Source organism: Crocodylus porosus, unplaced genomic scaffold, assembly GCF_001723895.1.
Source record: "Crocodylus porosus isolate Cpor-Errol unplaced genomic scaffold, CroPor_comp1, whole genome shotgun sequence".
NCBI lineage: Eukaryota > Metazoa > Chordata > Crocodylia > Crocodylidae > Crocodylus > Crocodylus porosus.
In genome coordinates this window covers 2,781,860-2,793,244 of record NW_017728922.1, presented here as the reverse complement: position 1 = coordinate 2,793,244, position 11,385 = coordinate 2,781,860, and the positions used below count along the sequence as shown (strand labels likewise).

The 11,385-nt window shown below is 42.8% G+C and overlaps 1 long non-coding RNA gene across 1 annotated transcript in view; it reads left to right on the top strand.

Annotated features, from left to right (window-relative positions):
• Positions 1 to 9,494, top strand: part of LOC109313326 — a 17,864-nt gene extending 8,370 nt beyond the window's left edge. The window contains exons 2-3 of the long non-coding RNA XR_002102015.1: positions 8,720 to 8,866; positions 9,388 to 9,494. This is a non-coding gene — a long non-coding RNA (uncharacterized LOC109313326). The remainder of the gene's footprint in view (positions 1 to 8,719; positions 8,867 to 9,387) is intronic.
• The last annotated feature ends 1,891 nt before the right edge of the window (positions 9,495 to 11,385 follow it).

Below are 11,385 nucleotides of genomic sequence, written 5' to 3'. Positions count from 1 at the left end.
TATAATTAGCTATTTGAGTATACGGGGCGGAGAGGTAAATATGCAACAGCTCATTAAGCATGCTCAAAACCACAAGAGTTCATCAAAGGTTCATTTTCCCCCCACCCCACAAGGCCATGCAGTTTCTGTAATCAGCATGAGAAAGACAGACTAAGGAGGGACTGGGGGAGAGAAGCCTTGGACAGTATTTCTTTCTTATCAAGAGCAAGATGTAAGCTGTGCAGTTCTAACAACTCTATTATTCTGTTGCATTCCTGCATGGCTTTCAGTGACTTTTAGCTTGTTCACCCTTTTCTTAGGACATTTGTTAATAAATTATCTACCAGTTTCTACCGGTCTATGGCTCTGAGTAGTATAATGAATGTGCCAAGCTTCATTTATAAAACACATGTTCCATATCCCTTTTGACAAGATCAACATAAATTGGACATATGTATGGTTAATTTAAAGTGGTTAAATCTGAGCAAACAAGAGCCATATCAGGAGAGCCTAGAGTCACTGGGCTGGGGCAGAATGTTCCAATTAGACAAGCCCAACTTGTGTAAATTTGTATGGAAGTGCCAGGAGAAAGGTGAGACACTGAAAGGGGGATAAAGCCTTTGAGCAGGGCTAAGATTTATTTGTGTGTATGTGTGTAATGAATTTTTCAAATCCTTTTTGGAAACATGCCACATTCTGCTGTTTTGCTAACAGTCCAAGACCAAATATCTGTGGCCTAGCTGCACGTTTTGTTGTTGCCATTCTAGTGACTCACTGCAGAGGAATTTATCAGTCTTGGGTTTGAAATTAACTGCAGAATGCAAAATAGGCAGTTCATCCCAGGGAGAAGGTAAGCAGTAAGCACATTTTGTAACATAAAAGACATGTTGGGATGTAAATCATGTTGGGAAGATGGTTAACTGTCTACAGAAAAATTGCCACATATGATGTTATAGATCTCAAAACTTGCTTGGAATTTTATATCAAAGGATCCATTTTATGTTGCCTATTCTGGGGGCCCTTTTGATATCAGCTTGTATATTTCAATTTATAATATGAAAGGATGTTATCACTTGATGGGCACTGGAGAAAATCTTCTGACTAAAATTACAACTTATAAAAGAAAAACGGAAACAGTATTGTGAAAGAGCCTGCAGTATTATCATAGTTTCATCCGCCAACGCCTTCTTTTGCCACAATTGCCCGTTCCACATAAAAAACACTCTTCCACTTTCCCTTTCCCAATAGTTGTGGCAGTACTTTACAGTAAGAGGCCTAAACTTTGTAGTATTGAACTTTTTGGCTGGGGCAGAAATCACACACAAACTGGTATAAGTGACTGGAAACCAGTCTAAACCTGTAACATAACAGAAGTTCACTGCACACAGACCAGTATAAGAAGGCAGAACCTGGTTTAAGATGGGCTTGGATCAATGTAGTATCAGACTTAATTGGTTTAGGTTAAGCTGGTCGGTTGAATTTTAATACCAGATCCCTCCCTAATCGAGCATCTCAGGGTGCTTTGTGGGTTCCTGTTAACCCTCCTTCGTAGGGCAGGCAGGCTAGCTTCTGTTGCTGCTTGTCTGCTCTGGATGAGCTGGGCTGCCTCAACCCAGGCTATCACCAGGGATCCTCGTTTTCTCTGATTTAAAAAAAATAAATAAATAAACTCTCTGATTTAAACACCCCCCCTCCCCAATCCATGATAACAATTAAAGGCCCCCCATGGCCCCCTATGGCCCTGCTTGTGTCCTTCATTCCTCCCCAGTCCTGCTCATGTCCCTTACTCCCCCCACAACAGCCCCCAGCCCCACACATGCAGGTGCATGCACACGGACACCCCAGCAGGTGTGTGGGAGGATGGTGGGAAAGGAAGGGGTTGGGGGGTGGAGATTGAGAATGGGGGAGGAGTGCATCTCTGTGCCTGCTCCTGAGGCAGGGTGGTGAGGGCAGTGGTGCCACTCTGTGGGCTACACAAATTCCGCCTGGCCAGGGAGGGGGGAAGCTTGTACGCAGTGGCTGCCACCCCACCACCACTGCGGGGGGAGGGGGGAGAAACTGGCCGCTGGGGGCTGAGGAGTGAAGCTGTATTGGGGGAAGACTTGGAGTGCCTGCATCACACTGCCACCGGCAGCTGCCCCCGCACTGCCCCTCTGCTCACACCTGGCAGCAGCTGCCAGAACAACTGCACTACTGCTGCTGTGCCCCATGCTGCTTGCCGAGAGCAAGGGTGAGGGCAGCAGTGCCCCTCTGTGGGCCTTATATACCTGCTTGGCTGGGGTGGGGGAGGGCTTGCATGTGGCAGCTGCCACCACACCACCGCAACCCACGTCCCAAGCGGCTTTCCCGCCTCGGGAGCAGTGGTGGTGGTGGCTGCCACATGTGATCTCCTTTTCCCCCCCACTGGCTGGGCAGTGCTCATAGCCTACAGAGGGGCACTGCTGCCCTCACCCCTGGCACTGCGTCTGGGAGTGGGGACAGAATAAGCTGAGCTGGGGGGCTGGTGATGCCCCTTGCCCCTCCACAGCCATGCCTCAGGGTATGCTTTGTTCCCCCGCCCCCTGCTTTCCCCACCTGAGTGCCCAAGCTGAGGGATGGGAAAGCCCCACTAGGGGCATACTAGAAGCCCAACACCTTCTCGCTCCTGCAACCCCTAAGCCCCACTTACCTCCAGGAATGAAGAAGAAGAATGATCCTCCTGAGGCAGTCTCTAGTAAGTGAGAGCATCGGATCCTGCCCTTTTCCCCCTACCCTCCTCCTCCAGGCAGGGCTGGGGCTTTCCCACCCCTTTTGCAAACAGCTCTTGCAGACTGGAGCTCTTTGTAAAAGGGAGAAATCCATGTGTTTCCATGCTAAAAGGAAAAAATCTGCATTTTCTCTTTTGTTTTTTTCAACTGGGAAATCCATGGTCTTCTCAGGTTTTCCATGGGAAATGGAAAACCTGTATATGGCTATCACAGAGCTGAAACGGCAAAGACTCAGCTCCCCAGCTGGCCTGGTGGTAGCATGGGAAGGGGGGTGATGGGGAGAATCGAGCCCCTTGCCCTTGCCCTGCCCCCCCCACTAGGATCAGCACAGTGGGGAGTGAGTGGGCCTGCCCAGCAGGGGCATCCCTCCCCCCAAAGCTACCCAGTGTCCCTGACAGGCTCTTGCCGGTGCCTCTTATCAGGGGTTGGGCAATAGTGGCAGCAGCCACCCCAACCTGTGCTGGTTGGCTCATGAGGGGGAAGGGGCCTGGGTCCATGTGGCAGAGGCATCTCTGCTCCCCCACCGGTGCATCATGCCAAGTGAGAAGCCCATGAGCCTGGGGGTTGCAGCAGCTGCAGTCCCCAGGGTCAGCGGGGTTTCAGGCACCCCTGAGCCCTAGGGACTGCAGCAACTGCAATCCCCAGGATCCAGGGATATCATGTACCCTCTGTACTTAACTTTTTAGCTCTAGTGTTTTTGAATTGCTGCTGTAGAATAAAGGAATACTGTGCAATAAGAATAAAACAAGCTTTACAAACCAGGAGCTACGGGACTGACAAAATCTACTTCCAATAACAGAATCAGTCCTGATGGCTAGAGACGGACATTACACACAAACTGGTTTAGGTGATTCGAAACTAATTTAAACCTGTAACAGAACCGAAGTTCAGAGCACATAAACCAGTTTCAAAATGGCTCAAACTGGGTTGAGATAAACCTGGTTGAATGTAGTATCAGACTTAACTGATTTGGGTCAAACCAGTTTATGCAATGTCTGTCCCAGACCCCTTCCTGGTTTGAGCTAAACCGGAGTCCCCCAGCATCCCAGATGCTTTGCAGCCCTGGGCTGTGCTGCCCCTCTGCTCCCTAGCAAGAGTTCTGGCGGAGACTGCAGGCATAGCAGGGTCTGCCTGGCTTCCCCCATCCCTTGCTCCTTGCTGCTCAAGCAGGGATTCCCACTATCCCCCAGAGCACAGGCCCCAGCCCCATGGACCTTAGCTGGCATGCAGTATGCTAGCTAATGCTGAGAGGTGTCCGTGTGTCTCCAATTGTACTGGGACAGGCAGACAGAACAGTGGCTGCTTAAGGCTTTTTGGAGCTAATCAACAGGTCAGCTGGTAATGTCCCTCCATTCTTTCCTTGGAAAAAGCTGTTTAAGAAGAGCTTGAACTAATGAGAGGGGCTTTTTTGTTGATGGGCTGATAAATGCTATAAAATCAGCTTCCTCCTGGCTTTCTCACCTATTGGGTTTGCAGACAGTATGAATAAGCAGGGAGAGGGAGATCGAAAAGCTCAGTATCATCAATAGATGCATGCACTGCCACACCCCAACTTTGCCTCAGAGCGCTAGCCTGGGACTTGGGTCTGGCACCACTCCTGCCCCTTGAGCAGTGAGTGTGGGGGGGAAACCTGGGATGATGCAGGCAGGGTGGGGCTTTACACCCCTTCCTGCCCCCTCCCACTCAGCTCAGCACTGTGCAAGGGAAGGGAAAGCTCCTAGTGCCCTGCTCCCCCAGCTTCTAGTCTGAGCCACTGCAGGTTTATGCCTGCATTTCTTCAGTCCAGAGGGACTGTCTGTACAGTTGCAAACTAGTTCAATATAGGCAGGTTAGACTAACCTGCAAAGATTGAATCAGTTCAGGATCAGGATTTTTTGAAAGTCTGTCCCTAGGCAAAGGGTCTAAAACATTTTGTTAATTTCCTTACTTGATTGCTATCACCTTGGGGCAGAAATCCTTTCTTGCTATGTTTGTATAACATTGTCAGCCTTCAATTACTTAATACCAGTATAGCAAACAGTCACATATCAGTCTACTCTGGGGATTTTTTTTAAGTTAATTTCTAATAGGCTGGAAACATACAGACCAACACTGCAACATTCCAGCTTTGATAAATATGACGTAAATAGGGTCTTGGCCTAAGATTATTAAATAAATCTCTACATTTACTTTATTTATTAAATCTATGATTCTACAATTCTTTTTCATTACTGTGGTTTTCAGTGTCACACATTCCTTATTAGCTTTAATTGTTTCTTTACTTTAAATGAGTGATCTATAGTTAGGTATTGTACTAGTCATGATGCGATTATTTCTCCTGCTAGTAGTATTTTGATATGTTTGCAGGTCCTATTTGACTACTAGGAAGGAGGATTTGTAGTGTGCATTAATAACAATTTTGCTGATACCCATCTGCTGATTTTTTTCCAAAAAGTGTTGAATGACAAAGGCTGGCTGTGCTTTTTAAGCTGCTTTCCTGTTTATATAGTCCTTATTGGTGAATGCTGAGATTGCAAAGGAAGAGCAATTTTATGATTTTTTTTGGGGGGGGGGGCGGTCATTTTTAATTTATTACCATATTGAGGTGCAGATCCTGTCATTTTTGTGTATGTTAGGTAATACTTAAGGAGGAAGCTGATAATTCCATTCATTTCAGGCAGTTTACCAGAGGACTAAGGTTTTATAGCTTAGCCTTAGCAAGATTTATCCTTTTAAATATTTTGCTGATGATCTTCAAGTCAGTTACCATGGATTTAAAATTAAACAAAAACACTATAAGGACAATCTTTACCCCTTAGGAGATTGATTATGACTTTAGTCTCTGCTTTAAGCAAGGAATGATGCAGAGAATGACATGTAAGAGGAGCCCCCAAAAACATTGTGACCCCAGAGACATCCCTAGTATGCTGGTCTAAAGTATTCAAAAAACATGAGGTTGGCTGAAAAAATTATAAGGTTTTAAAAATTAGTAAGCTTTTACTAATCATGAGATATTGGCCACTTGGTGTTTGAACTATTTAGATTCACATCCTCAACCTATTTTGTTCATCCATGAAAAGTATCATGTTGTTTTTTATAAAAAAAACAAAAAAAAAAAACCAACCAAAGAGCCAAACAGATTCTCTTGCAGTCACTTGACTCCAGAAGCAGGGTGTTTTAAGAAAAAATCCTAAGTATTGAAATGTGCCTTGCAATAAAAATCGGGGATCTATCTGACACCTTTGCAGCCTCTGAGCCAATACTGATTTCCTCTGCCTCCTTCATCTGTGATTGAGTGCTGGCGGTAATAGTTTGATCCTAGCCTGTACTACCAGTACTGACATTTTCTCTCTTCACATTGGCTCTGTGTGGCTTCCAGTGTCTTATTTCCCTTTTTAATTGTTTTTAACTCAATGTTTTAGCAATGTAGTAGGCAACCGTCAGCCCTCTGGATCATGGTGTATGCATAAGTGGTCTAGTCAGGTGCCCAATGAATCTGCTTGCATGGAGTCCTGCAACCATCTCACCAAGACCTTTTGATGTATATGCCTAGGCAAGAAGATGGAGGAATAGAGGCTGCCCAAGACCTACCATCCACCTCTTTTCCCTTCTCCTTTAAACAGAATCTGAAGGCTGGACCTTGTCAGTGCCTCTGGTTGTAGCTTCTGCCAGAGAGAAGCAGAACTGCTGACTGCCTAATGCCTCAGCAACGCTAAGTTTCTGTCAAGGTGATGTCCCCTAGCCTTTCTTCAACCAAAGAGTACCCGCAAGGCAGTGGGGACTAGGGTTTTGAGCACAGGCGACTGGTGCTGCCTTAGTCGGGGGGGGCACGTGCTGGTCCGGAGGTGCCCCCGCACTCTCAGGGGGTACATGTGCACCCCCTATGCATTTCCACTGGCTTTGAGGCACCCTATACTTGCCTTACTCTGGAGGTTGCAGCTTTGTGGTACTTTACAGGAGCTACCCTGCCAAAAGTAGCCCCACCACATTGCCACCAGGTCCTCCAGTTGGATGCAGTTTATGGTCATACCCACGACCATTAAGTAATGTACTGCCAGCAGTTAGGTGCAGCATTTGCTCCACGTCCTATCAGCTGACATTACATGTTACCCCAAAGAAAGCTTTCCTGTGGGCACATGCACAGTGCCGAGAGAGCTTGTTATTGGAGGCCTTGACAATGTTACGCGTAGTACTAGTCACAACCTAATTCATGGTTTATGTTGTTCTTTTCACTGGAACTATTTTCATGAGTAAAGTAGCTTGGGTTTGGCTCATGCTGTTGAATATTAAGCATGGAAGTTTTCTGGTAAAAGTGTATTAGATGCAAGGAAAATGTGTCCCTGTCCCAGCTATGTCTGAGATTTTAATGTCTTTCTACCGTTATATATATTTATCACCATGTTTATAGCCAAAGCTACCAACTGGGGACTTGGCCTGAGAAATCAGTCTTACCTAAATACATTGATAATGTTGGAAAAACTCAGAAAACCATCATTAAACTACACTTCATGCTACGGTTTAATCTGTCACAAAGTATTTTGATCAAAGTAATGGTCTTTTAAGGACTGCATAATCCCTGACAGTTCTCTGTTACGAATCTTAACTGATGCCGTCAAATACTTTTTCTTAGTCAATAAACCAGATTTTGGTATTTCTATTATAACATGCTCTTGCAGATTTATCTTTTACTTTTTTTCTTCCACAGTTATTAATTACTCAGTTAGCAACTAGTTTGTGTAAAGTTTGGTATGTTTGTGTATCATGTCTCCTAATGGCAATAATTTTTCAATTCCAGTCAATAGTTAATGATTATATAGGGTCTGCAATAAGAATTGACTTCAGGTTTTGATCAGTATTTTTAAGCACTTTTCTCCTCTTTGTCAGCATTTAGAATAGTTCCATCTTATGATTTAGCCAGAAGTTTTGAAGTCATTGATGACTCTTCCTCAAGATAGATTTTGGTCATCTCTTATTCATCTCTCCTGTTCATATTTATTATTTATGTTATAATATTGTCTCAAAGCAACAACTAGATTGGGTGCCTTTTAACATCTTCTATGTAAACAGGTACTAAATGCCAGCTTTGCAGGACTTTCATTTCATTGTTTCCTTTTTGTGGATAGAGTGCCAGCTACTAGAGACACCAAGGGTGCCGAAAAGGTTGTGTTTCTCTTTCTTTTGCTCCAATACTTTCATTTTCAGAATCCTGCAAAATATCAAAGCTTGCTCAGGAGTTGTCTTTTTGTGGTCCTCCCTTCCTTGAGCTGTGGTTCTCTCTTTGATGCACTTTATAGGTTTGTTCAGTTCTCTAGTTTGAAATTTACACTATTAATTTACCTTTAAGGTTGCATGCATACATTGGTCCCTTTTTCCATCATTATGATAAAATTAATGTGATCATTGTGATGGGAGCCTTTCTTCTTGTTGTTGTCCAGATTTTCCAGCTGAGATCTCTGTGACAATTTATCCAGGCTGGTATCTTTTTTTTTCCATGCTTTGTAAGTGCTGAGACCCAAAAGAAAGAGTAAACGCTGCTGTTGTTACCACTACTGATAAACTGATTCTCTGTCTGTTCAAGTGGTTGAATTGCTTCTGTTTGGTGTTGAGGGTTCCTGGGTTAAGGCATCTCCAGGGGCTGATTTTTCATATGGACACACACGATGCAGGATTTCTGCAGTCTTCCATCACTTTAACCACAAGAGCCTTCTCTGGGATGTAATTACCCTGTTGTAATAGACCAAATTTTGCATTTGGGTCTCCAGAGAGAATGCTGATGTTGTGCTGTGTTCTGATTTAATGCCACTGCCAGTTTACTGTTCTTCATATTTAAATCCAAATTCTGCACCTACACTTTTCATTAAGTAAATATTATAGCTATTTGCTCTCCTTATTATGCAGTATTCTCAAGTATCAAGATAATTTTGCTTTGATTACCAAAAACACTCACAAGTTCAGTACATTATTAAAAATTTAGATCAGCTACTGTACATTTATAAATCCCTTTTCACTTACAGATGGAGCATAAGGAGATTTACTAATGAGCCTAAAGTTGCTAACAGATTCTGATGGCAGACATGACAATTAGTCTACTATCTTCATAAACAGAGTGATGCCATTATCAACTGACTTCAACAGAAAAAAAGCATAAATAAATCAGTTTGGTATGTTTTGCATTGTACAGTAATGTAGGGCACCCTAGGTACTAGAGGTTTAAGACCTTAATAATTTGAGCTGCCAAACTGCAAAAAAAAAACAAAACAAAACATGTGCAAATGTCAAAAAATAAGTTGGAAAGGTAATGTAAAATTTTCAGACTGATTAGGACTAGCTAAATTACAAAAGCAGTGGACTAAGCTTTCATTCTGGTTTTTGTAGAGATAAGCCACCATTCTGGGGACAAGCTGTTGAAATCTCTAAATTGCCTGTGGTAGGTAGGGTTCAATTGCTTTGAGGCAGGCAGAGCATCTCAGGTATGTCAGACACTGGGAAAATGTCAGTGCCTGAGTAACTTTGGGATAAATTGTCTCTAAAAATGAGCCTTGGAACTGGTGGGCAGTTCTTTTTACATGTGCAAAAATTGTATGTTAACATGCGCCAGTTGGATAAATATGCTTGCAGATGTTGAGCTGTGCAGGCAAATTGTCATTGGCATGTACAATTACCAATTTTCTTGCGCAAACAGACAGAATTGCCAGCCCATTGTCAAAGGCCACCTGAAAACTTGGGCATAAGCAGAACATAAAGCAATTGTATTATAAAAGATGCAAAGGATTTCCGAACGGAGAGATAGACTATCAGATAAGTTATCAAACCTGCATTGACTGAATGGGACAGATTCAGATAAAGAAACATAAACCCTTACAGGAATGCATAATTTCCAGGGTGAAATCGAGATCTTTATGGAAGTTGACATGACACAAGAAATTAACACGGGAAACAAAATGGTATGTTGATGTTACATGAAAGAAAAGTGAAATGTAGGTATGGAATGACCCGAGTGGTTAAGTGATTATCAGGAATTGTTAAAAACAATACTTGGGAAATAAAGATTGCAGAGATGATGTGTGGATAATGAGTTTTCAGTATGGTGCCTAAACTGAAAATTAAAAAAATAATAATTTCAGGTTATTCAACTCTCTCTCTCTCTTAACTCCTGATTTGAAATTTAGGTCAGTTTTTCCAAAACAGAAAAGCAAAATGTAGGGACTTTATATACAATACTGTTGGGGTAACCACAAAGTACTGGCAAATGTACTGTTTGCGCTCCCCTCTCCCCCCCATCGTCTCCTCCCCAAAACGAAATTACACAACCTTACTAGCATACAGGAAAATATTGGTCTTGGTAGGGAAGTTAGGACTAAAATGATTGTGTATTTTTCTCTAGGATACTAAAAAATTATTAGTGAGATACAGTATAGGTCTGACTCCAGGAGCAGACATTCTATTCATGTTCACAAAAATTACTTAATCAGTTATAATTTTTATGAGGTCTTTAGGACAAGAACTATTTTTTTTACATTAATTCTAGCATCCACTACGGTGGGCATCCCATTCAGGCTTGGAGTTTAGCTGCTAGTGTCATACAGTTATATGCAGCTATAAAACAGGCTAGCTTAATTGCATAAACAGTACAGGTTTAACTTTTAAAAATGGAGTTAATTCCTGCCTTAAGAAATGTATGTTTAAAAAAAAAAAAAAAGGCTGGGGAAGCTACTGAGATATACTTACAATAGGTAGCAGTATGTCGGTGAGAAACCAAATCATACTTCTCAAAATTGATTTTTTTTGTTTTGTTTTTTTCTCCCCATCAGCAGGCTGAAACTGCAGCCAAAGACAGCATTGTCCATGGGACAATGTTTGTTTTTTGTTTGAAAGAGCTGTTTAAAAATATCCTCCAACTGCTGGCTCTCTTTCAAGGTCCATTGAGCTGCTTCATTGGAAGGAAACTGTAGGCATGAGCCTCACAGCCATTATTACAAATGAAGTAGATATGTTGTCATCTTTTCAAAATAAACTGATTTTGATGATGATTATGATTATTATTATTTTGCTTGCCCACAGGTTTCAGAGAAGGAAAAATTGCTTGTAGGGATGAGTGAAACAAAATACCTCAAGGACCTCCCAAACCTCACAGAAAGACTCAGAGATATTCAGCATTGATTATTACTTGGTTCATTTTAAAACATTTTATTAATGTAAGTTGCATTTTACTGACTTTTTTGAATAGGTCTCAAGTTATCCCTTGGCCACTTTGCCTTTCTGCAAGTTCTCTTTCTCTGCTTCAAAGGTCTGATATCATTTCCTTTTTCTCTTTTCTTCCATCATCCTCTCTCTCTTTCTTTGCCCTCTGCCCAATCCAAGGGGTGGATGCTAGGGCTGTGTTAAACAGCACTGTTTTGTTTCAACTTCCGCTTCCCCATTTCGAGTTTTGTTTAGTTTTGAAACCACTGTTCCGTTTTGTTTTGATATTTTGCCCAGAGGCTATAATGGGGAGGCACAAAACTACCTAAAGCTTTGTCACTTTTTGCCTGATATGGATGAAACTTGCAGGGATGGTGGTCCCTTTTGAGGGCATGAAGCCTGCCAAGTTTCAAGGAGATGGGTGAGGCGTTTCTGGGAAACCAGCACCTCAGGCTGCTGACCAGCAAAACTCATGACGTGTGATTTGTGTGTGTTTTTT